The sequence below is a fragment of the Manis javanica genome, chromosome 4, assembly GCF_040802235.1.
Source record: "Manis javanica isolate MJ-LG chromosome 4, MJ_LKY, whole genome shotgun sequence".
Taxonomy (NCBI): Eukaryota; Metazoa; Chordata; class Mammalia; order Pholidota; family Manidae; genus Manis; species Manis javanica.
Window position 1 is genome coordinate 128,072,708 of NC_133159.1, and position 25,751 is coordinate 128,098,458.

At 47.1% G+C, this 25,751-nt stretch overlaps 1 protein-coding gene across 2 annotated transcripts in view; it reads left to right on the top strand.

Annotated features, from left to right (window-relative positions):
- Nucleotides 1-122: 122 nt before the first annotated feature.
- PIK3R5 (phosphoinositide-3-kinase regulatory subunit 5) overlaps nt 123-25,751 on the top strand; it is a 65,990-nt gene continuing 40,361 nt past the window's right edge. For both annotated transcript variants that reach the window (XM_017652754.3, XM_017652755.3), the window contains exon 1: nt 123-264. The gene's annotated coding sequence lies outside the window, so the exon portion shown is untranslated. The remainder of the gene's footprint in view (nt 265-25,751) is intronic.

A 25,751-nucleotide genomic window follows, 5' to 3' on the forward strand; every position in this document is an offset into this window, starting at 1 on the left:
GGAGGATGCGTGGGCCGGGCTGCCACCTCGCCGGGCCGCCAGGTGGCGTGAGAGGCCGGCTGGGCCGCCAACCGCCCCCGGGCCCCGCCCCCAAGAAGGCCCCGCCCCTGGCGTGGCCCCGCCCCAAGCCCGCCGTCGGAGCGCAGTCTGGGTAGATGCTGGGACTTGCCGCGCGGTCCCAGCCGGGAGTGGTGGTCCTGACCGAACCTCTAGTCGCAGGGAGTCGCCGCTGGACAGGGGCTCGGCGCCCGGCGGGGACTGCAGGTGTGTGGCTGGGCGGCCGGGGCGGGCACCGAGGGCACGTGTGGGCGCTCAAGGCAGAGCAGGAGCAGCCCGGGGACCGTCGGGGCGCAATGTGCTCTGAGAGCAGCGGCTGCAGCCGTAGGCTGGACAGATCCTGCGATCTTCCGGCTCCGTGGAGAGGGTCCACACCGATGTTCCCATTAATCCCAGAGACAGAAGGGGCTTACAGGGGACTGTCCATCGTTATCTAGGAAGCACTGTTGGGTGCCTGTGCGGTCTGAGCGTGGCCGCAGCCTCCTGCCTCCTTCACAGGCCGGCCTGTGTTGGGCCATGGAGTGTGCGCCCGTCTGCCTGGGATGGCTGACTGTGAGCATTGGCATCAAGGGTCCTTTGCCATCAGGACCCATAAGTTTGGAAGTGCCTGCCTCAGCCCTGCCCCTGCTAGCGAGCGTGGGCTTCCAGACAGCGGCTGCCCTTCTAGAGAACCTCACGCGTGGCGCTGTCAGAGGATCCGTGTTTACAACTGGGGTGCCCCTGCGTGACTGTGTGCGCGTGCGCATGCGAGCTGCCCATCCCGGCCCCGGGTAAATAAGCAAGCTCAGGTCAGTAGGAGGAAGGAGATTGTTCAGAGGGAAAAGGAAGGCAAGATGAAAGCAGCAGGATGTGGTATCAAGTGAGTTAACAAGCCTTCGTGCGGAGAGGAGCGGTGGGTTTAGGCCAAATGAGGGCTAAAAGTAGGCCAGGTTGCCTGGGAGGTCCCTTCTGGATTGCCCTTTTCTTCCTGCCTGGTCGCTGTATCTTCTCATCCACACTTTCCTTCTTTCTGGCCTGGGACCAGCTGGTAGAGCACTGGTTCCCAGAGCCTGTTAAAACACACCTATCCGGGCCTTAGGCCTACAGCACAGGGTTCCAGGGATGGGGTCTGGAATCTGTATTTTCCTAAAATTGGAATAAGGTCTTTAGGTGAGGACATTGTTGCTTGGGAACCCTGTGTGATGCAGAAAGGGGACCTGAGCTCCAGCCAGGCCCAGCTGGGTGACCTTGAGCATCTTACTGCCCTTCTCTCAGCCTGTTTCCCTATCTGTAAAATGGGCTCTTGCAGCAACCTAACAAGGCTGTGGGAAAATTAAATGAGAAAAGTGTGATGAGAGCAGCTGCACAAGGGACCTGCTCCTTGGGTGTTTGCAGAACAGAGAGTGGGCATCAGGGGCTTCCCTGCTTCCTCAGAGTGGCCATGGTGGGTCCAGGGAGACAAATAAGACAGTTTGGAATGGTCAAGCTCTCTCTTCCCACTTCAGAATACCCTCCCTCGCTTTGGAAGCATGACTAGCCAGGACTGGAGGACAGGAAGGCTCAGGGTGTTTGTATGCTGAGCCTCACTGGGGTTTTAAGAACCACCTCCCACCCCCATCTCCAGCTTAGGTGGGGGATGATTAATTACCTCCTCTCCCCAGGCTGTAATGGAAGCCGACCCCCTCTGCCTCCCTAGCCAGCCCTTCCTTCCTCCCATGCACCCCTTTTTGTTTCTTTGGAGAAAAATTGAGTGGAAGCTTACTGGTGATACTGGATGAAAAGCATGTTGGGCTTCCTGGAGGGGTAATGATGAGAGGACTCCTCAGTGGAGGCTGTGGAGGAGGCTGCCTGTTGGGGTCTGCTCCACTGCCCCAGGGTAGTCATTGATCACAGACCACATGGCTGAGAAGTGGCAGGCAGGAAAGCCAGTAGCCTTTATGTCTGGGCAGCCTAGACTTGGAGGCCGCAGCTTGGCTTCAGCTGAGCACTCAAGCTGTGCTGACTTAGCCTTCATTCAAAAAGGCTTACCCAAAGAGAATAAGCTGGCCAGCCTGTGGGACCCCTGTCCACCATAAGGCTTTATGGGCTCAGCTGTGGGTGGATGGAAGCCTGGATCAACTTCTTAAGAGAGGAAGCTTCTGGAGGTTGCAGGAGTGATCACCAGCAGCTCAAGGGAGAGGTGTTGAGTTTGATTTTTGAGCCGCTGGCATAGATGCGAGAGAACAAAGAGAAGACTACATCTGACTTCTGCCCAGAGGGAAGACAGGACACTCCCATAGCAGACATATGTTACATAGTAGGATAGTCCATCAATTTGAATATGTACGTATTTTCACATTCTAACAACTCTGAAGTCAAGTGTGCCTTCCAGTCTTCGGCGTCGTACCATTAGAATAGTCAGCAATATTTCTTTGTGAGTGGCACAAAAAGTAGTGGTGCATCTTACAATTGATCACATCTTAGGTTCTGTTAAATATGAGGTATGTTTTACAAATTCGGGGAGGATGCTCTAGATGTACTCAGGTACACTCAGAATTATGTCATTCCCATGAGTGAACTTGCATACATTAATTTTGCCAGTGGCTCTGCTAAACATCAACACTTTTCACTGCATCCAGTTTAAAAGGAAACGTCTTCATAAAATGTGTTACTTGCCTTAATTAATAACAGTACTTTGTGTATGACTTCATAAGTTCTTGAAAATATCAAATAGCTCTACCTGCCTTCTTTTTTGTACATTGAGCCTGCCCAGAACAAAATTTCTGCTGTTACTTCTTTTTTCCCTTTTTCCCCTTAGCTATACTCTGAGCCACACTCTGAAGTGGCTACAATGATTGTCTGCATTTGATTCAGGAGGGAACTGAGGGTCCAGGCTGCACAGCTAGGAAGTGCCAGGGCTGGGCTGACTTTGCTATCTGCTTTTGACCAGAGATGACCAAGCCTAAGGAGCAGCCTGCGTGTGCCTGTGGTATGAAGTGTGACTTTGGGGGCATGAATTGTGACAGTCCACACACCTTTTCTGTTTGCTACCAGGCTAGCAGCTGCATTTTGAATAGTTGGGGCTATCAATTAAGTCACTTCTGGATAAATGAGCTCCATCTGTAGCAAGGGTCACCCAATGGGTGGGTGCTGATGAATGGGAAGAAGTGGTGACTGGAGACACAGAGGACTCTGGGTCCTTCTTGAGTCTTCCAACTGGGGTACTAGGCTTTGAGCTTTGGAGTTTGGCCTCAGTGGAAGAAGCCTGCTTCCAGCCCCAAGCCTTCCCCAGTTCCCAGCCCAGCCTCTCTCCAGTCCTACATTGCCCTCTGGAAAAGGCCTGTGCCCCTTACCATGGCTCACAAGGCCTCCCATCACCCAGCCCAGATCTGCCCTGCCTGCTTCATCTGCTGAAGCTTGGGCAAACCTCTGTCCCTTTGCACATGCCATTCCTTCTCCCTACATCACCCTTTCCTTCCTCCACTTGTCTGGTGGACTGTGAATTCATCCTTGGATGCCCTGCTCAGACCTCATAGTCTTTGAAGTCTTCCCAAACCCCCTCCTCACTCCACAGCACTGACCACCCCCTCCTTATGTCCTCCCCATGCCTTTTATGTCCTCCCACCAGAGCGCTGACCACTCTGGCCTACAGGGTCTGACCAGGGACTTGGTGGCTGGTTCACCAGGGCCACCTGATGCTCAGTGCAGCTGTTAAGCTGTCACCCTGAAACTCCCCAGGATCTCACAGGCAAGAAGTCCGTGCACACCAACAGTGGAAGCTGCCCAGAAGCGGGTGGTGTGGAGGGCTGGAGGGTGGGGTCAGGAGGGAGTGGTGTGCTTTTCATTTTCGTGTCCTCCAGAGTCTTCTTGTTGCTGTTGTTGATGTAGGCAAATGAGTGTGTGTGGTTTCCTTGTGGGGGGCAGGGCTGGGGTGTGAGGGCTGAAGGTGGCTCCCATGGAGCCAGGGGCCTTTTTCTGCCTGCCTTGGCCCTGTGACCTTGGGTAGATCTCTGGGTGTCAGCTTCCCATATGTATGGATGTGTGCGCTAGATGCTTCCTGTGGCCCCTTCCTTACCTGCCACGTGTCATCCGTGGGCTCAGCGCTTCTGCATGAAACACCTTCTGTGTACCAGGTGTGTGCTGTGCTGTATGGATCCTGAGCAAGACAGTCTAGTGGGCAAGACACTGAATACAAGTATCATTTAACTGCAACTGTCAGACTTAACGGTGTCCTGTGAGATTATGTAAAGGGAGCCCAATAGAGTTTGGGGGTTAAGGAAAGCTTTCCCTGGAGAAGTCATATCCAAGTCGAGACTAGAGAGATACAAAATAGAAGAGCCATGCTCATAGCCATCCCTGCCATTTGGTGAATGTGAGCTAAGCGCTGTCTGGGTACATCCTTTCAGGTACCCAGCAGCTGTGGGCATGTGGGCTTCCTCCCCTGTGAGAATGGGGTGATATAACTGCTCGCAAGCACCTCGCCCAGGGTCTGGCATACATGAGGGGCTAATTTACTGAGCCCTTCCTCCTCCTTCCTCGCCCGTTCCCCATACCCCGAGGTCCAGCTCAACAACTTTAAGGCCATCAATTACTGTTGTGGGGCCCCACCCTCTTCCTTTTCACTGATCATCACCAGAAGGTCCATTGCTGCCACTGCGGGCTCCTTGCAAGAGTCCTCCGCCTTTGTGCTTCCTCTCGGCCATCAACAGTGAAGGGAGTGCCTGTTCACAGACACCCACTGCAGCTGTGCCGGGCCTGCGTTCTCTCTGCAGCTGCTGTTCCTACAGGGTGAAGAAATCCTGATTTTCTCTATCATCGAAGAAGCCACCTGTTCAGCACCCCCATCCTTCTTCCTCTTCCAGAGTTGTCTTCCCGGAGCCAAAAAGTTTCTGCATCTCTGGGTTGCAGGTCTGAGCATTTGTTCCTGAATGGCTTGGTGATTTTGACTCTTGTCAGGCAAATCTGCACACAGCCACTTCCACCCATAGATCACGTCTATGCCTGCATCTCTTACAGGAGCATTTTGAACTTTCTCTAGATAATGGACCTCTTTGAGAAACTGAAATGCTAGATCATCTTCTCCTTTCCCTCCACCCACAAAAAGCACAAGCTTGTGTTGTGCATTGCACACAGTTTCTCTCCCTCTCTCTCTTTCAAAGTTCTGCATGAAACTTCAGGGTCTCCTCAGACTCCTGCAGTCCACCAGGGAACACAGGTTAGTAACCCTTGTTCTAGAAAACCAGACTTTCCCTACACTGATGTCTTTCGGTATCCTCCAGCTCCATTCCACATGGGACTAAGCTGTTGTGAGAGGCAAGCTGGGGCTGTTGATAGTTGTCGAAAACCTGCAGCCTGCAGAGGAGACCACCGGTGACTCATGGGTGAAGTCTGAAGGTAGCATGCAGGGAGCCAAGCTCCCTGACCACTCACCAAGCTGTCACCACACGTGTGCTTTCTGGATTTCTCATCAAGTCTTGATTTCAGCCCATTTCCAACATGATTAAGAGCATTACTTTTGCTGGTGGTGTCCTTACAAGAAGCCCCATCCTTCAACCAGAGAACTAGCTTTAAGGCTAGGAATGAGAGTCAGAGAAAGTGGGAGCTGGGGGGCCATGCACACAAATAGAGATGGTCTAGAAGCAGAGAGGCCATGGGAGCTGGTTCTTTGGCACAGATCCTGACAGTGCACCCAGTTCCCAGGGACTGGTGTGAGCCTGGGGCTTTGTTTCTCTGATGTGGTCACAGCTCTGTAGAGCCAGTACCTGGAAGTCAAGTGGCACGTGTGAAGGAAGTCTTCTTCAATTCCTCATTTCTAAGTGTTTTTCTAAGGAAAAGTGTGAATGGAAGCTAAGTCTGTCAAATACTTCTTTAAGCATCTACTAGGTAATTCTTGTATTCTTTCACCTTGAGATAGTTGTATGTGACACATTATGTCATTGACTTCCTTACCTTAAGCCCTCCTTGCATTTGTGGAAGAAATTTCATTGGGTGAAGGGGTTTTATCCTTTGAGTGCAGGCCTAGGTTTGATCTGCTGTTATTCTCTGCAGGTCTCTTGCATCTAGACTGACAAGTAAGATTGGCCTGTGTTTTCCTTCCTGTCCTGCCATTGTCTGCTTTTCACGAGCTGCCTTTGCAAAGTGGTCTTGGAGGCATTCCATCTTTTGTACCCTCGGATGGCTTATAGAGCTGGGGGCTGATCTGTTCCTCCAGAATTGGGAGAACAGCTCTGGTCTTTAGGCCCTCCACTGTTGGATCCTTGGTTCCCACTCCCAAGCCACCTTCTCCTTCCTCGGTGCTCCCAGGTACATGCCTGTCCCCGGAGTGCTCCCCAGCTGGTACCCGAGAGTCGGTTCCACTTCTGGGCCTCCAGCAGTCAGCCTCTCATTCCCAAGCATCCTTACTTCCTATGCCTTCAGCTACAGGAAGGCCATTTCCACCCTGAGAGCTTAGATCCACCTGGAGTGCAGTTCAGCTCCAGGTGTGACATTTGGTGGGGATGCTGATAAACCACTCTATTCTCAGAGAAAGGAAACAGAGATGATGATGATGAAACCCCAAATGGGTGAAGAAGTAGAGATGTTTTCCTCTAAGAAGAGGACACAAGGGAGAAGTAATATCTATCTTCAGAGGTTTGAAGGGCAGCATCCTTTGGAAAAGGTGAAGACCTGCTCAGTGGGGATCATTCTTCAGGAAGAAATGGGACCAGTGAATGGAAATTGTAAGGAAATAGACCTCAGCTTGATACACGGAAGATACCGGAGAAACTCAGCAGATCAACAATAGAATCGAAGTCCTTGTATTGAGTTCCCCATCGGGGAGGCATTCCAGAAAAATATATGTCAGATGTAGAAATGACAGCCATGAGAATGGAGACTGGGATTGCTCCATTTCCAAGAGTCTCTAGTTCTCCGAGTCATAGTGGCCATGTCTAGCTTGTTGTCAAAAAAATTTGTTGTTTGAAAACATAATTTGAATTTAAGAAGTGTGGTAACCTTGAATAATAAATCACAAAGCTGGGCAGTTCCTTCACAAATCCTGTTCATAGGCCAGTCTTCCAGAGCAGAAGTGCTTTGGTGGTTAAAAAACTATAGCCATCCGTGGGGAGAGGCCGTGGGGCCGTGACTGGGTGCCAGGACCCTTGCCCACATCCTGGGCCTGCGCGTGGGCTTTTTTTGGCGTCTCATGTTCTTGGCTCCTTCCAACACCTGGTGACATAAACTAACTGAGCCCCGCTGCAGGATCAGATCACCTTCCTGTGTGGCCACCCCAGATTAGCTCCCAGGGTCAACCTGCCCAACCTCCAGCGGAAGATGGGAGTTAATGGCCTTTTGTTCTTGGGGTTTTCAAGCCAGTGTTTCATAAGCCTTTGCATTTTGCATTCACTTTTGTACTGACATCTTGGGAGTTTCATTTTGAGAAAACTAAAAGCTCAAGAGCTTTCCTTGGCTCGTTATCATGCTTAAGAGTGCACACTACAGGACGGGAATAGCCGGTGAGATCTCTGGTCCTGGCTGTCCCCAGTTACCTCATCTTGTGGAGCCTGTTCCCTCCTGTTGCAAATAGACTCGACTATTCTGAGTTTTCACTGTGAGTTTTAAATGGTTTAATGAGTTTCAGACTCATTAAACTGTGAGTTTTCAAAGTCTCCTTCCCAAGAAGAGACTTTTAGGAGCTGCTCTGATGGGGTAAACAGAGAGGGGACCTGTACCTTCCCTCATGGTACCCATCTTAGGCACGTCTTACTGCCCAGAGTCTCCAAGCCTTCTTCAGACCACAGTGGCACCATGCCTTCCTCGGCCTAGACTTCTCTACTGGATGACTTCCTGTGATGTCACTGATGGCTTTGTAATGGCAAATTCCAATGGCCTCCTCCCACCCCGCATCTCCCTCTGAAGTTTCTATAGATTTGATGTCCAACATTCCCACCTGGAGCTTTTTCTTTTCCACATACCTCTCCTCCCACTCCTCTGCAGACCCCTCTTCTTGTCACCCCTTCATATGCTTGTCTCCCTTGCCCCAACCCTTGTCTCCAAGTCCATGCTGGTTGTTTTCACTGTTTCAGCTTCAACCCATGTTGAAAGCCCAACTCTTCATCCACAAAGCAGGCTTCTTCTACAGACTTCCCCATTTTGGTCTCTGATGAAACCAGACTCCTGGTCTTGAAACCTTGGAGTCATCTCCTCATCCTCCCTGCATCTTCCTGTTCTCCACTATCCAGACGGTTTGGCTGGTGCTCCCTTCCACAGGGTCCTTGCTTCTCTCACTTCCCCATTGTTCTCTCTGCCACCCGAGTCAACTTTCGTCACCGCTCGCCTGCTCATGGGCCTTCTTGGCCACAGTCTCTTCCTCACTTCACCAGGAGATTCTTCTTCTGAAAACTCTTTCGTCACTGGGTTCAGAAGCTTTTGATGCCACCCTGCCTCACAGGGAAAGTCCAAAGTTCTTGGTCCAAAGGTGAGTCCTGCTCTTTGAGCCTCTGCATGAATCCTCACCTTCTCCTCCAGCCAGACTGCCTGACTCAGTTCCCCGAAGACCTAATGTGTGTTCTTGCCTTTCCCATTCCCTTCCTGATGAGGAAAACTTCCCAGACATTTCGTTGAGCACTCTCTCCGCAGTGCCCAGCAGGGCCAGCATTTGGTGTGCTCAGTGTTTGCTGAATGAATGGTTGCCTGCTTGAGTAGCCGGCACAGGGTAGGCCTCGACTTCAGCCTTAGATGGCTGATGAGCTGGTGGGCTGGGCTTCCCCCCACCTGAGATGTTTGTGGGGCTGCGTCTCCTCCAGGAACCTCACAGGATTCTCTGGGCATCTGAAGAGGCCATCTTTCTACCCTCCAGTATGAGATAGGCAGATGTCCTCCTCTGAGCTGCTTCAGACCCCAGGAGGCCCAGAAAATTCCAGATGCTTGGGAATTGTCTTCCCACTCTCCAGGTTAGTCAGATTTAAGACAAGCAGTTCTCTCATAAAGGGATAGAGGGGAAACCCTGAGGAACAGCCCCCAAATAAGCCACTCCCAAGTTGGTGGCCACTTCTGTACCAGAGCCTACGGAAGTGTCTGTTTGCAACATGGTGTTTACAGGCGGAGGGGCTTCCTGCCCCGCCTCCCTGACAGGTTGTGGGGTAATCAGGAGCTGTGTTTTCAGGGGGAATGGGGCAAAGAAATGCTTGGAGGCTTTCTGGGAATTCTTCAAACATCCCCAGGGGGTGCGTGGCCATGCTGACCTTGGAGGAGGTCAAGGGAGATGTAACTAGAGTTTTTAAATTAGGAGAAAATGAAGTATTACTACTAATTGTTATTAATTTGCATATTGCTCTTCACAGCTCATAAAGCATTGTTTACGAATGTGGCCCCCTTAGGCTAATGTGGAACATGTCAGGACAAAAAAGACTCCCTTCTGTCATCCCCAAGCAGGGTGATGGTTCAGGGTAAGCAAAGATGAGGTTCTTTTTCTCTGTTTTGTTTTTTTTTCTTCTATTTATTTGTTTTTTTGAAATGGAGTTATGCATTCCGACTCTGAATTCATCCAAGATGGAGAGTGGTGCCCTTATCTCCATGCACACCTGAGAAATGGGCAGAGGAGGCTGAGACTGGCCTCCCTGCCTCCTCAAAGTGCCGTGGCAGATCTGCGGCACCCACTCACCAGCCTGGACCCACCGCCATGGTACCCACAGGAACATAAGCTTTTGTCCAGGGTCCCTGCTGTCTCTAGGCTCCAACACAAGCATCTGGAAGGGTCTGTGAAAGGGCCTCAGGCTCTCCCCCTGGGAGCAGGAATGCTCCATGTTCCCTCTCTAGGAATACTCTGTTCTCTAGTGAGTGGCTGACCCAGAAACGGGGCTCACCCTCATCTCCTGACTTCTAATGCCCTGAGGTTTTTATGGTGAATTATTTCTCTGAACCTAAAGAAAGGGTGCAGGACATGAACTGCCCAGCTATAGGGCAGAGGTGCAAAGGACTCCCGTGACATCAACACATTAGCCTGTGGGTCACGGTGCTATAATATTGGTTTGTGTAGGGAGCGTTGCTATAAAGTGCAAAAGAAGAAAAAAATAAGGGCAAGGCCCTTTAAAGAAACTGATAATAAAACCTCCTACTTAAGAGAGGTAGAGGCTGGCCTGAGAGGTGGGGTTGAGCTGGGACTAGCCTCGTGTGACCTCAGGAAAACACATTTCTGAACTAGTGAGGCTAAGTTGCTCAGGCCCAGGGTGTGTGAGCTGTTTGGGGCTGGGAGAGGAGGCTATTGTACAAGGTAGCTGAGTCAGCTAGAAAACCAAAATGCTGGGGACTGTGGTAATCAGTAGATGTAAGTCCTCAAACAGGGCCCTGTATTGGATTCCATGGATAAAGAAGGAGATGCCACGAACATCCCAGTCCCTAATTTTCCCACCTCTGGCCCAAGGCAAGGGGTTCTCATCGCCCAGCAGTCATGGCTTTAGCTGGCTGGGAACTCCCCTTCTCGGGCCAGGGCTCCACTCTGCTGGGTCTCCATCAAGGCCTCTGTACAGGGAATATTGAAGGGATTGGGTTGGGCCACGGTTCAGTCCCACCTTGGTTCAGAGCCTTCAGAGAGTCCAGTTTCCCCTCTTCCCCCTACTATCCAGCATTTTCGAAGATAAGGGATTATCTCTCATTGGCTGTATTACTCCTAAAGTCTGCTCAGAAGATGGAGGTGGCAACATTATTATTTATGTATTTTATACAGATTTAATTTTGTAGAGCAATTTTAGGTTTACAACAAAATTGAGAGAAAGATAAAGAGATTTCCTATATATCCGCTGCCCCCACACATGTATAGTCTCCCGTTATCAACATCATTCTCTAGAATACCACATATTTTACCAAGGATGAACTTATACTGACATATCACGATCACCCAAAGTCCATAGTTTACCTTAGGGTGTATTACATTCTATGGGTTTTGAGAAATAAAATGACATAGATCATCATTATAATATTATTCTGAGTATTCCAGTGCCCTAAACTTCTGTGGGCTGCCTCCTCATCTCTCCTTTCCCCCTCACCTCTGGCAATTTTTATTGTCTTTTTATTGTCTCCATAGTCTTACCTTCAGGACATAATTTTTTACTAAACTGATTTATCTTAAGGAGGAAATGTTTCGTAATGCCCAAACTTTATTTTCATGGTAACTTCTTATCAACCATAAGAGATGATCTCGAATTCATTTACCAAAACAGTGCCCTCTCAACTTGAATTGCTTCAGTACTAGTTGGCCAACATTTTGCTCTCAAGAATGTCTGACTTTTAAATAATTCAGTCCCTGCTGATGCTCCCCCAGAGTAGGGTACACAGAGGTGAGCATGCCATATGGAAAATGTATGCTGCTTCTCTGGAGGATGACTTCAGCTTTTATTATATGTCCTCTTACAAGGGAATTTTGGGTATACCATATGGTCTCTATTTAAAGGTCAGGTCATAAAACATACTCCACAAATTTGGGGTAAATCTCATCAGCTGTGTCTAAATGACATAGTACTGGACAAAAAAACACCCCAAAGACAAGTTAGTGTTGACTGAACTATTAGTTATTATATTAGTTTGTCTGATGAATTGGAGAGACCAAAAATGGTAATGATTTAGACAAAATAGAAGTTTATTTCTCTCAGGTAACAGTCTGAGCCTAAGTGATCCAGACTTTATATGACAGCTTGACATAGGTTGGGAACCTACACTCTCCCTAGCTTACTGCTTTGCCTTCCTCATCCTGAAGCTCTGATCTCATCGTGGTGCATGATGGCTGCTGTAGCAATTGCCATCACATCCGCATTCCAGATGGCAAGAGGAGGGAAGAGGAAGAAAAAGGCATACCTCTACTTTGAAAAAGCATGACTTTAGAAATGGTGCTCAGCAATGTTTACTTATATTCCATTGGCCAGAATGTAGTCATATGGCCACACTTAGCTACAAGAGAATCCAGGAACTGTAATCTAAATTTTCTAAAAATTATATTATGATAGAATAAAGGAGAATGGATATTGCAGGAAAATTATGAGTCTCATCCATATTTGAACTCTACTACCTGAATCTTCAATGCCATCTATGTTCTCTATCCATTCTCTTACATAAGCATGCCCTCTAAGCCCTATTGAACACAGTGAATAAAAAATGACATGCTATACCAAAAGGTGGAGTCAACCTCAATGCTTATCTACAGATGTAAACAAAATGTGGTGGCATGTTATTTAGCCTCAGAAAGGAATGAGATATTGGCGTGTACTATAATATAGATAAACTTTGAAGACATTATTCTAAGTGAGATAAGCCAGCTGTAAAAGGACAAATACTATAAGACTCCACATATAGGTGGTACCTAGAGTAATCAAACTCATAGAAGCAAAGAGTAGGATGGTGTTTCTCAGGGTCTGGGGGAAGAGGGAAATGGGGAATTAGTGTATAATGGGTATGGAGTTTCAGTTTGAAGATGTTCTGGAGTTGATGGTGGATGGCTGCAAAATAACGTGAATGGACGTAGTGCCACTGAGCTGTATATTTTTTAATGGTTAAAATGGTAAGTTTTATGGTATTTATATTTTACCACAAGTTGAAAAATGGCATGCTGTGAAGGAACAAAAGCAGAGCTCTCTGGCTGTCTTTACAGATGAAGATCCTCAACACCCTTTGGGTGAGGTTATTAAGCCAGTGGGGAATCCATCTGACTATGTTACTGTTCAGCTGATGTTTTTCTACATTGCCATGAGATGACAGCAGGACTCATTAAAATTCAGATATACTATTTTTGTGCATCTCCTTGGATTACCTGTTTAGCTAGTGAGTCCATTTTAGCCCCTGGGGATCCCTAGATCCTTTCCTGAGCATTCACAAACTGCTTCTTAGTGACACAAAAAGAATGTCACCAGGGGGCTGGCGGGCTTAGAGACTGTCATTTCTAAGATTCTACTCTTCTGCTCTCCAAAACTGGGACAGCCTTCTCTAGTGTCTCTCTCCATCTTTGTCTCATTCTCTGACCATTTCTCACACATCTTTCATTTTCTCTGCTTCTTCAAAGATCATCGGTCGTAGTTCCCTTTCACAACCTCAAGTTTCTTTATGACTCGGAGATGTATTTAACCTCACTGCGAGTCTCAACTCATTTTAAGCAGCATACTCCCTATCTGACTTCAGAGCCTTCTGCTCAGACCCTTCTCCCCCTGTCTGTCCATCACCCCCTTGCTGTCGTGGTCTTCTAAATCACAAGGCTGCTGCATCATTCACCTGCTGAACATTTGGCAACATCCACATGGCCCTGGAGTAAGCACTTAAGCACACGGTTCCCTTCAGTTTGCCACCCTGTCTCCCAGAGCATCCCATGTAATACTTTGTTCTCCAGTGGGGTTGACCGCCTGGCTGTTGCCAAAAAGAACCATGCTGTCTTATACCCCTTGCCTCTGTCCACTTTCCCTCCACAGTTCCGGAATCCCAAGGCAGTTTCTTCCTACCATGTTATCACAGGAGTTACCATCTCAGAGAAGCTTTGACCTCCTTCCTCCAAATTTCTACTGGACTCATCCTGTATTAACCTCCACTGGGCTGCCTCACCCCTTGGGGAGTGTCTAGCTTGAAGATTATTTTGGATGGTGCTTCTCTGAACCTTCTGGTGCATGTCCTTTGAGTATTCCACCTGGGAGTGGAATTGCTGTGTCATGGGGCACACACAGCTTACACTTCAGCGGGTTCTGCTTATCGGTTTTCCACTTGGAAAGTGGCTATACCAGTTTATACTCCCAGCTGCGGCTGTGAGGGCCCCAGGTGCTTCACAGCCTCATCCACAGGGTTTTCCATCTTTTTCATTTGAGACACCCTGGTGGGTGTGTCCTGGTGTTTTATTGTGGTGAATTTGCATTTCCCTTATTACCAATGAAATTGAACACCTCTTCATGTTTACTGGCCATTTGGAGAGCCTCCGTTATGAAGGGTCTGTTCAAGTCTTTTGCCTCTTCTTCTATGGATTGCCTGTCTTTTCCACATTTGTAGTTGTTATTGTGGAATAGCATGGGGACTGCTCAGGATCTGGTCTTCCCTTCTGACCAGGAGCTCCCCAGTGCCAAGAAGTCCCTCAGATGAGAGACCCTCAGTACAGGTTTGCTGTGGCCTGATCAACCATCTTCGACCCCTGCTTTCCAGTAGGATAACCATTTTCCTTGAGAAGAAAAGATGGAGGAAATAGCTGGGGAGCAGTTCTGCTTTCCCTTGGACATCTGCAACTGTTGCCCCTTCTGTCTTGAGTGGCCTGCCTAATGTCTCCAGATTTAGGCTCTGAGAATAACTCTGTGGGCCCTTTTTGATGTTTTCAGTGTTTTTCTCAGTTTACGTTTTATGATATGATCACTCTCGCTTATTTGTGACCATTCTAATTTGGGGACCTTGCTTCCATCTTTTATGTATGCCTCAAAATGTCACACTGGCCCCTTTTCATTCCCTCCACTTTTCTCTTTCGTGAGACTCCATGACTCGCCTCCAGAATTTAATTTTTAATTTTCAGAGTTTCCTTTCTGTTAAAGAGTTTCTTTCTCTCTGATACCTGGCCTCTTAGCAATCTGTTTCCTTAAAGTCTAAGACATGTGTTTAACTATGTCCAGCATTTTCTTCCATGATTAGTCCAACCTTTGAGGTGGTATGGCCATTTTTCTCCCTATTTTCCTCTCACTCCTATTTTACAAAACTTTCTTGGTCAGAATTAAAGACACAAGATAGGATAGTCATTTATCTCATTGCTTCCTTGACCTCCCAAGAGATGAGATGAGTATAGATTTACCAGATGACCTGGTTTTTATGCTGAAGAAACTTCCAGCTGATGTCCAGGTGAAGCATGCTGCCATCCCCAGACCTGCTGTGGGTCAGTTTTATGACTGTTTCTGAGAGAAGCAGCCTCCATATCTCAGTCAAGCTAGGTGTGTGATCTCTGCACTCCTGTCTTCTTTTATCTTCCTTCAAGCCTCTTTATCATTCATTATTCTGTTCAGCAAATAGGTCCCAGGCTTTCTTCTAAGCCATCATGAAGCTTACATTCTAATGGGGCTGTAGGAGATAGACAATAAGCATGATAAATAATAAGATGAATTGTGTGTGAGTTGGTGATCTGAGAGGTGGAAAAATAAAGCAGGATGTGCCAGAGGTGGGGTTTGCCAGAAGCTTTCATTGAGAACATAATACTGGAAGGAGGTGAGGGAGTGAGCCAAGCAGACATGTGGAAGAAGAGCACTCCAGGCAGAGGGAACAGCAAGTGCAAAGGTCCTGAGGCAGGAGTGTCCTGGTGGGTTGCTGTGGTCATTCTAGCCCTCAGAATGTGGCAGCTTTCCTGCTGGCATCAGTGAAGCTCAGTATCTGACATGAAGGACAGTGTGAGTCACCTCTGTATCCACCACAGCATCCAGCAAAGTATCTGGTGGTCGTATTCACCAGTAAGAAGAGTTTTTTACTTGAGTAAATGGGTTTAGGCTGGACAACCTCTAAGGGCCTTTTCACCCCTGAATTGCTGTGAGTATCTTGGCTGCATGGCGGTCGTTCCCATTCTGAGTGGCTTTCTTTTCAGCTGTTCCACCTGGGCTCTTCTGAACATCCAGTCCAGTGGCTTCTGGCCATGGGGCCTGGTCTGTCAGGGTATGGGGCATACAACAGCTATGTATGTTCCAGATACTACTCCTGTGTAACTAACTACCCCAAAACCTAGTGGTAGACAACTGTAACCATTTTAGTGTGCTCATGGGTTCTGTGGTCAGGATTTGGGCAGGGCGCAGTGGGGATGGCTTGTCTGTTCAGTGATGAAAAGAAGACTTAAACCGCTGGGGATTGGAACTCTAAGTTAGAGTGCCTCCAGGTGGCCTCTCCATGTGGCTTGGGCTTCTTCCCATCATAGCACCCTCCAGATGGATAGTCAGATTTCTTATGTGATGACCCCAAGCTCCAAGTCCAAGTCTTCTAGCAAATCAGGCAGTAACTGCCTCACCTCAGGGACCTGGCTTGGGAAGCCACCAAGCGTCACCTCCACTGTCATCCGTTGGTTGAGGCAGCCGCAAACCCACCCATGTTTAAAGGGAGGGAAATTAGATTCCACCTCTTGATGGGGAAGTGGCAAGGCTTCATTATAGAAGAGGCTGAGGAATGGGAGGAGATGTGATCATCTTTGGAGAACACAGCCTTGTAATGTACCTTCTATTTCCCTGGGGAGGAATTCTCATTTTGTGTTGTCACCGGGCTGTGGCAATTTTCAAATGTCTGTTTTGCGTCCTGTCCAGTGTAAATTCCCAGGGTAAATGGCTGTTGGGACCAATAGTCTCCCTTCTCCCACCGCTTGCCTGCCCTGTGGATGAGGTCCCTGGGGCGTGGGGATGGTGCTGGTCAGGCGCAGAACAGGAGCTCTGTAACAGTATATGTGCCCCTGGGGCGCGGCTGTGTACTCGTTATGCTTTTCGCTCAGGGTGATAATGGTATCATCAGGCTGGAGAATGTCCTTGTTCTTAAGGGATGTACACTAAAGTATTAGATTGAATCATATGAACGTGCTGGTACCTGCTAGTGTTTAATATGGTAAAAGGTAATTTTTAGGAGTGACCTGTCATGATATCCACAACCTGCAACTAATCTTCAAATAGTTCAGCAAAATATATATGCGTGTGTTGATCTGAGGATGGGGTCTGCCCACTGGGTAGCAGCCAAATAGGAATATGGCCTGCCTCTTGGCTCTGCCCCTGCGCATGCAGGTGGGGCTCAGTGGAGCCTGTGCAGGCCTGAATTGCTCCCAGCCTGAACGGGCAAGGTGACGCCACCCAGTTTTCCATGCAGACAAACCCCTGGCTCTTCACCTAGAAGGGTCCACAGGGAATGTGGCGTCATGACGTGGGTGAGGAGGCAGGTGTGTGTGGGGACGTTTACTGAGGAGGCTATGGAAATGGATGGAGGAGGAAAGAGGACTTAGGAGGGGATGGGGCGGCAGAGAGAGCCTCTCCAGGGGGCAGACAGGGTGGGGTGTGGTTCCTGGGGGAGGCTGTGAAGGAGCAGGTGGCCAGGGTGAGAAGGGGTGGGGGCCCTGGGCTGAGGAGACTGATCTTCAGTCCCAGCCCCAGGGTTTGCCCATCCCTCCAGCGGCCTTGGGAAGAGCCTGGGACCCTGCGACACTGCAGCAAGGAGGAGAGAAGTGGAGTGGAGGCGGGTACTGGCAATGGGGGGCCCATTGTGGGGAGTCATGGGGGTGTGTTGCCTTCCCTGGAGCCCCCACACCCTCCCTGCTGGAAATTCTCAGGAGGGCAGACAGGCCTGGAGAAGCCCATCTGCGTGACTCCTGCAAGGGGTCCTTAGAGCATGGGGGATCCACTTGCCTTCCCTGTCCTGTAGTGGTGACTCCCTAGGACTCCTGGCCCATGCCTCTGAGCATCCTTGGTGGGTGATGGACCTTTCTGTGGCTCTGCCACATCCTGTGCCCGGTACTGCTCCGTGCTCTCGAAGCACAAGCCAGATGTGCAAATTCTGCGGCTGTGCCCAGGGCCCAGTGCAGCACACAGCATGCTTTTCTTGGAAATCATTGGTGATTTGTTAGAAAAACAGGAAGCATTGGGGCTGTTGGTGTACATTGTGACTTTTTTTTGTTTTTGTTTTTGAGCTCCTTCCATCTGTCTCCATCTCTAGACGTTTTCAGGGTATTCTGGGCAACCCTGCCCTTCGAGCCTCCTCCTTATTTCTCCCCCTCTTGTGCAGCCTCCTTCCTCTCTCCGTCTTGCCTTCGTGGCCAGCTCCCCTGGCCCCCAATCACTGCTGTGGGGAGGAGGCAGGCCAGGAACCATGGAAACAGGTGTCCTAGCTTGGGGATGGATGTAACTTGGCACATGCGCCTCTCCGTGGAGTCGGGCTTCCCTGCACCTGTCCTTCCCCGCAACCCCGTTCCCCCCACTTTATCACCATGGTTAGACAGGAAGCAAAGAGGTCTCTGGGCACAGGGATCTGCCGCAGCTGGGGCAGATGTTCAGCTGTTGGCCATCAGGAGTGGTGTGGCTGGGAAGGGAGATCCTTCACCCTCCTGGGTCAGACTGAGCAAAGGGGCTCTCAGAAGGCGCTTTATCTATGAGACACTGAGGCCAAGACAGGAGGGGGACTCTCCAAGAGCCCCGGGTTGGAAGCCTTGATCAAAGAGGATGAGCAGGAAGGGGATGAGGAGTTCGGGGTCCACTGTCTGGCTCTGCCCGACCCCATCCTTTCCCAGGCTGTGTCTCAGAAATTCAGGAGGGATGGGGCCAGGGCAGGGGTGTGTGGTCATTTTGTATTGGGCTTTTAGTAAAGTGCCAGAAAGCCCTGCTGCTTTCTGGTGTCCTGTCGCAAGTTTAGCCTGGGTCTCCTCTTGTCAAGGGTGAAATCTGAGCATGTCTGGTGGTTGCTTTGGGGTACACTCAACCATTCTCACCCTCCAGTTCCCCACCTCATAATATGCCAGTATAGAGAGGCCCCTCTCCCATTTTATGGATGAAGAAACTGAGATCCACAGATGTTACATGATCTAACTCATTCTCTCCTCCTCACCCGGGCCCCCTCGAGGCGAGAAGGCCAGTGGCTCTCCGGCCAGGGAACTGCTGTGCCCCGTGCCCTGCCCTGCCCCTTGCTAGGCTCTGCCCTGGGTTTTCATTCAGTACCTTAGCACCACACTGCCAGCTAGGGCCTCCCCTGCTCCCAGGGGAAGTGCACTTAGGGGCTGTCCTTCTGAAGTCATACAAGAAGTCTGATATGAGAGATTAGAAACTCCCCAAACCTCTCAGGGTGTTGTTTTAAAAAGGCATTAAACTGCCTAGAGAGAGATAGGCTGTTTAAGACTAAAATGGGAACCAGCACAAGAAACTGAAACACTAATAGGCGCTTCCCAGAAAAGCAGCAGTTTTGAGGAATTCTGGACTAGGAAGGAGAGGGAGCAGGGAGGTGGTCCTGCCTCACGCCAGGACTCCTGACCATCCAGAGGAAAAATGGGTCCTGGGAGGGGGTTGGGGGGCCAGGCTCCGGGTCACACAGCCTCTGAGGACCGGGGACTCCCACCCAGGGGTCCATGAACTTAGATGGGAAACATGTAACTTCTTTATTTTCACTCACCTCTAACTGAAGTTTAGCATTTACTCCCATTACTGAGCAACAAACCATAGTCACATTAGCAGCACCCGTGACTTGGTCACCAGCAGAAATCCAGATGTTTTCATATCACCTGACAGTTGTTGCACACACCCCAGATGTCATTTGTGTTTTGTATACTTCAAAGTGATAATGCTGATTAAACCCCCTGCTGGATTTTGTTATTGAACATGTTAGTAAGCAGAACGTGTATTACCATTTCACAAATCTGATTATTAAAACAATTGATAGTTATATTCCAGTGTAACGTAGTTCCTTTGTAGGCCCATGTATTTCATGTGTTTAAAATACTATTCTGAAGAAGGGTCTGTAGACTTCTTCAGGTTGTCAAATGGACCTAGGGTGTAAACTGGTTAGGAATTCCCACTACTGGAACAATTAGGTAAGGAACTGTAGGTGTTACCTGACAGCCAAAGGGGGCTCTGGTGTCAGGCAGACCTGAGTTGGCATCCCTGCTGCAGACCCTGAGAAAGAAGCTTTATCTCTCAGAGCCATAGTTTCCTTATGTGTAAATGGAGGTAGAATAAGGTCTACATTAAAGGATTGTTCCATGTCTGCCTGGTCCATTGCCTGGAAGGCAGTGGGAACTCCATCATGGGTCATACCTGGTGGTGTAGGAGCAGTTTACTCAAGCCCATGAGACTCAAGCAGGGTTCTCTTTTCACTGTAGAGAAAACACCAAGTGAGATTCATCTGTTACTGTCCCTCCTGCAGAGGGGACTAATACATACCTGGATAATGTCTCTCATCTTTTTCTTTCGCCCTGGGCTGGGAACAGGTGGCCCCCAGGATCCCGCATGTGTAAGAAGAAAATACAAGTTATGAATCTTAGTACATAACTTGAGGTATTTAAGAAATAACTGTGGTATGTCCATACAATGGAGTAATATTCCACATAAAAAAGAATAATTACTCTGATTCATCGCTGGTAAGAATGCAAAATAGCACAGCCGTTGTGGAAGACAGTTTGGCAGTTTCTTAGAAAGCTAAGAAGTCTTGCCATATGACCCAGCAATCATGCTTCTAGGTATTTAACCAAATGAGTGGAAACTTACTTCCCCCACAAAAAAAACCTGCACATGAATGTTTATAGCAACTTTATTCAAAATTGCCAAAAATTGGAAGCAGCCAAGATGTCTTTTGGTAGGTAAACAGATAAACAAACCATGGTACATTTATAGAATGGAATATTGTTTAATGATAGAAAGGCATGAACTATGAAGCTATGGAAAGACATGAAGGAGGAAGCTAAATGCATATTACTAACTGAAAGAAGCCAGTTTGAAAAGTCTACATAATGTATAGAGCTGGCTGTGTTGACATTCTGGAAAAGGCAAAACTAGAGAGAGAATGGAGAGATCAGCGGTTGCCAGGGGTTGGAGAGAGGGGAAGGAAAGAACAGATAGAGCACAGGGGATTTTTAGGGCAATGAAACTATTCTGTGTGATATTGTAATGGTGGACACATGACATTTTGTATTTAGCAAGATGATAGAACTATACAGTACAAAGAGCCCTAATGTAAACTGGATTTCAGTTAATACCACTGTGACAATATTGGTTTATCAATTGTAACAAATGTGCCACAGTAATGGAAGATCATTAATAATAGGGGAAACTGTGGGCGGGAGGGCTGTGGGGGGCAGAGTGAGTATATGAGAACTCTGTACTTTCTGGTAAATTTTTCTGCAAACCTAAAACTGCTCTAAGAATTAAAAGTTTGTAAGAAGAGAAAAAAAACAAATGATCATTTCTTTAATCTTCTTACATCAACTGATACCTGGCTCTGAGCACCACCCACCCTGCATAGATGGAGCTGTCCAGGTGCTCAGAATTTTTCATTTTCCTGCCACAAACCTTCCCCAAAGGGGTTGCCTTATCAGCATGGGGACAGAGTGAGGGGAGGCAACAATGTGTAAAAAAAGAAATAAATTAATAGCATCATAAATCGTCCTATATTCATACTCTGTGGCTTTAGGAACAGCTCCTGGAAAGCTTGGGTTCTGACCTGCATCTCTTCCTTCACCCTATGTCAGAGGAAATAGAGGTGGTTTCCGAGGTAACCTGCTCACACTGTGGGTGGCCAGAATGACTCGTTTAACACCTCCAAGGTCTGACTCACTGGGTTGCATGGACGTGATTTCCCCTTGAGGCCTGAGGAATATCCCCTGTTGCTCCCGTGGTCACAACATCATGGCCACATATTTGTGTGGGGCTTTTGCTTGGCAGGGCCCTTTTGCACACTCCCGTAACTGTCCGGGGAGAATCCATTTGAGCCCTATGCTAGGCGCTGGGGTTAGTGAGTACTGTTGCCATGGTGGACAGACCACTCGTCATCACAGCTGAGAGTCCAGTAGAGGAAACAGTTACAACACAGGCGCAGGGGAAGCAGAGAGGGTGGGATGGGCGCACACCCAGCCTGGGGGTCAGGAAGCCTTCCTTGAAGAAGTGACCTTATAAACAGAAGACAGAAGAGTGCATCTGAGGAGCCTCATCAAAAGCAGAGGAAGGTGGTAGAAATATTTCAGGCAGAAGGAACCAAAGCAGGAGGTTCATTGTGAAGAGGGGAAGGAAGGGAGGGAGTGAGGCTGGCAGAGAAGGGCCCAGGCCTCTCAGAGTCCTGTTAAGGACTGTGTAGATGGGTCGAACTTTGTCCTAAGGCAACAAAACTGTTAGAAAGCTTAAGGGGCAGGGAAAGAGTGACAATCAGATGTGCTTCTTTGGAGACAGCTCTGTATAGAACAATGTGTATTCTGTGATCCCGCATGTGTAAGAAGAAAATACATATGTGTGGGTATGTATGTGGGCATATAAATGTGGAAGGATACCAGGCCAGACCTTAGTGGAGAATGTGTATATTTAAAAGGGGACAATAGGGTGCAGGTAAATGGTCAGGCTAAGAAAAACTTTAAAGATTTATCCTATACAATTTTGTATTGCATGAGTCTTTAAAATTTTTTTTATTACTTCATGGTTTATATATAGTGAAATGCCTGTATAATAAAATGCATTTTATTATATCCTTTACTCCTATCAAGATACAGAATATTTCCATTATTCTAGAAAGTTCACTTAGGCCCACTCCTGATCAACTCTTAACCATACCTTCCAGAGGCAACCATTGTTTTTATTTATTTCCCCATAGGTTCATTTGGTCTGTCCCAGAACTTCCTTGTAAATGGAACCATAGAATGTCTATTTTTTTGTGTCCAGTGCCAGGTGCACAAGGTATTTTTGGTGTTCATCCATGTTGTTCCATACATTAGTGATTTGTTCTCTTTTATTTCTTGCCTTGTTAAGTAATATGAATATACCAAATATGTTTGCCCATTCTCCTGTTGGCGGATCAGGTTGTTTCCAGTCCGAGGCTATGAGTAAAGCTGTTGTGAATGCTTTTGTGTGTCTTTTTGCTGACATGTTTTTATTTATTTTGGGTAATGAAGTGGAATTATGGGTTCAGAATGGTTGGTAGTTGTTAACAAACTGCCAAACTGACCTTCAAAGCAGTTGCACCATTTTATGATTCCACCAATCTTGTATGGTTGTTCCATATCCCCACCAACTCAGTATTGTCAGTCTCTTTAATGTTATGCATTCAAACATGCAGTGTAATCTCACTGTGGTTTTAAATCAACATTTCCCTGATAACTAATGAGGTTGATCTTGTTTTCATGTGTTATTGACCACTTGGCTATCTTTTGTGAAGTGTCTGCTCTTATATGTGTGTTCAGTTCTGGAATACAAGTCATTTTTCATGTGTATGTGTTAGGAATATTTTCTCCCAGTCTGTGGCCATTCTGTAATTTTGTCATTTCAAAAATGTTGTATAAGTTGAATCAAGCAGTAGGTAATCTTTTGGAATTAGCCTTTTGGTTCAGCATAATTTTCTGGAGATTTATTCAGGTTGTTTTGTGTATCGGTAATTGTTTCTTCCAGTTTTTGGCTATTATGAGTAAAGCTGCCATAAACATTAAGGTTTTTGTGTGAACACAAGTTTTCATTTCTCTGAGGTGAATGCCTAGGAGTGCCATTGCTGGGCCATATGGTGGTTCTAGTGTATGTGTTTAGTGCTATAAATTCCCCTCTGTGTCCCATGAATTTTGATATGTTGTATAATCATTTTCATTCTTTTCAATGTGTTTTTGGATTTCCCTTGAGAATTCCTCTCTGGCCCATGGATTACTTAGATGTGTGTTTAGTCTCTAAGTGTTTGGAGGTTTTACTGTTTTCCTTGTTACTGACTTCTAGTTTGATTTCCTGATGGTCATAGAACACATTCTGTATGATTTCAGTTCTTTTAAATTTGTTGAGGTTGGTTTTATGGCCCAGAAGATGGTCTATCTTGGTATCCATGGATACTTGGAAAGAATGTGTGTTCTGCTATTGCTGGGTGAAATGTTCAGTAAATATTGATTAGCTCCTGTTGGTTAATGGTGTTACTGTGTTCTTATGTATCCTTGCTGATTTTCTATCTAGTTCTATGTTGTTGAGAGAGGAATGTAGAAGTCTCCAACTATAATTATGGATTTCTTCTCTGTTTTTTCAGTTTTTACCTCAAATATTTTGCAACTGTGGTTTTGTGAAGCCACATTTAGGATTGCTGTGTCTTCTTGATGGATTCACCCTTTTGTCACTGTATAATGTCCCTCTCTAACTCTGGTAATTTTCTTTGTTCTGGAGTCGACTTTATCTGATACTAATATAACCGCTTTCTTTTGATTAACACTTACATGATATATCTGTGCTCTACTTACTACTTTGGACTTGCCTATATCATTATGTTTGAGTTCTATTGTACACAACAAATAGTTGGGTCACATTTTATAATCCAATACCAAGTTGTCTTTTAATTGGTATATTTAGCCTGTTTAAATTTAATGTAATTATTGATATGTTAGGGCATGAGTCTGCTATTTTATTATTTGTTTTCTGTTTTTCTGGGGTTCTTTTCTAGATTTTTTTCTACCTTCCAATGGATTACTTGAACATTTTTTTAGAATTCATTTTGATTTATCTGTAATGTTTTTGTATGCATCTCTCTGTATAGCTTTTTTAGTGGTTGTTGTATTACATTTTATATTCATACCATATCATAGTCTAATGATGACATAATTTTACCAGCTCTAATGAAGTGTAAAAGCCTTAGCACCATTTAGGCCCCTTTACCTTCCTCACTTATAATTGTCTGAAATATTTATTCTGCATACATTTAGAACCATATCAGCCAGTGTTATAAGTTTTTATTCAACCATTAAAGATAAGTTAGAAAACTCAAGAGCATTAGGAACACCTATTGTATTTACCTAGTTGCTTGTCATATTCTTCTTTCATTCCTGATGTTCCAAAATATTTTTCTTTTATCATCTTTCTGTTTAGAAAATTACTTTTCAACATTGTTTCAAAGTAGGTGTGCTGGTGACAAATTCTCTTAGTTGCCCTTCATCTGAGAATGTCTTGATTTCTTCTTCATTCCTGAAAGATAGTTTCACTAACTGCAGGATTCTGGGTTGGCAGTTCTTTTCTGTAGGCACTTCAGTAATGTCATTCCAGTTCTTTGGCCTGCATTACTTTTGATGAGAAATCCACTGTCTTTCAAATTGTTTTTCCTCTAAGGGAAGGTATTGCTCCTCTCTTGCTTTCAAGATTTTTTTTTCTCCTTACAAGTTTTCAGAAGTTTGACTATGTTGTGTCTTTGCGTATTTCTTGGCTTTATCTTGTTTCAGATTCATGTAGTTTCTTGAATCTGTAGTTTAACATATTTTGCCAAATTTGCCAAGTTTTCAGTGATTATTTCTTTGAGTACTTTTCCAGCGTTGGCCGTTTCCCACTGGGGTTTGGATGGCATGAATGTTAGACTTTTTGTTAGAGCCGCACGGGTCCCTGAGGCTCTGTTCATTTTTCTGTAGTTGATTTTCTCTCTGTTGTTCACACTGAGTGACGTTATTGTTCTATCATCAAGTTCCATTTGGTGTTGGCACCTGGTTGCCTTTTTTAATTTGGTTTGAAATCTTCCTTGTTCTTCATGTGACAGTTTTCTTTTGAAACCTGGACATCTTGGGTATTATGTAATGACCGTGAGGCTCTGGACCCTGCTTAAACCTTCTGTTTTAGCAGGTTTTCTGTAATACTTCCTTGAAAAGGGAAGTTGGGGAGGCAATGCCTCATTATTACACTGAGGGTGGAAATCCAGGTTCCATTCTCAGCTTCCATTGATATCGGGGGGTGCTGCTTATTACTGCTGGGTGGGGAGGGAATTATGACTTCCCAGTAGGCCACCACTGATACCTCCCTGGCTGGGAGGGACAAGAGTGCCTCACTACTGCTCCATTGACACCATGGGGTAGAGTAAGTGACCTCATTACCACTGGGCAGCAGTGAAAGTCCTGACTTCCCACCTAGGCTTCCTTTGGCACCACCCCCATGGAGCGGGGGGTGCTCTTTATTGTCTGGTGGGGCTGGAAGTCCAGGATCCCCAGTGGTCTCCATTGACACAGCAGGGAGGGAGGGGGCTCATTACTGTTAATGAGGCTGAGAGGCCTGGCTCCCCACCTGACTTTCTCAGACACCACCCATGGCTGTGGGGAGGGGATCAGGGTACCCATCACAGCCTGGCCAGAATGA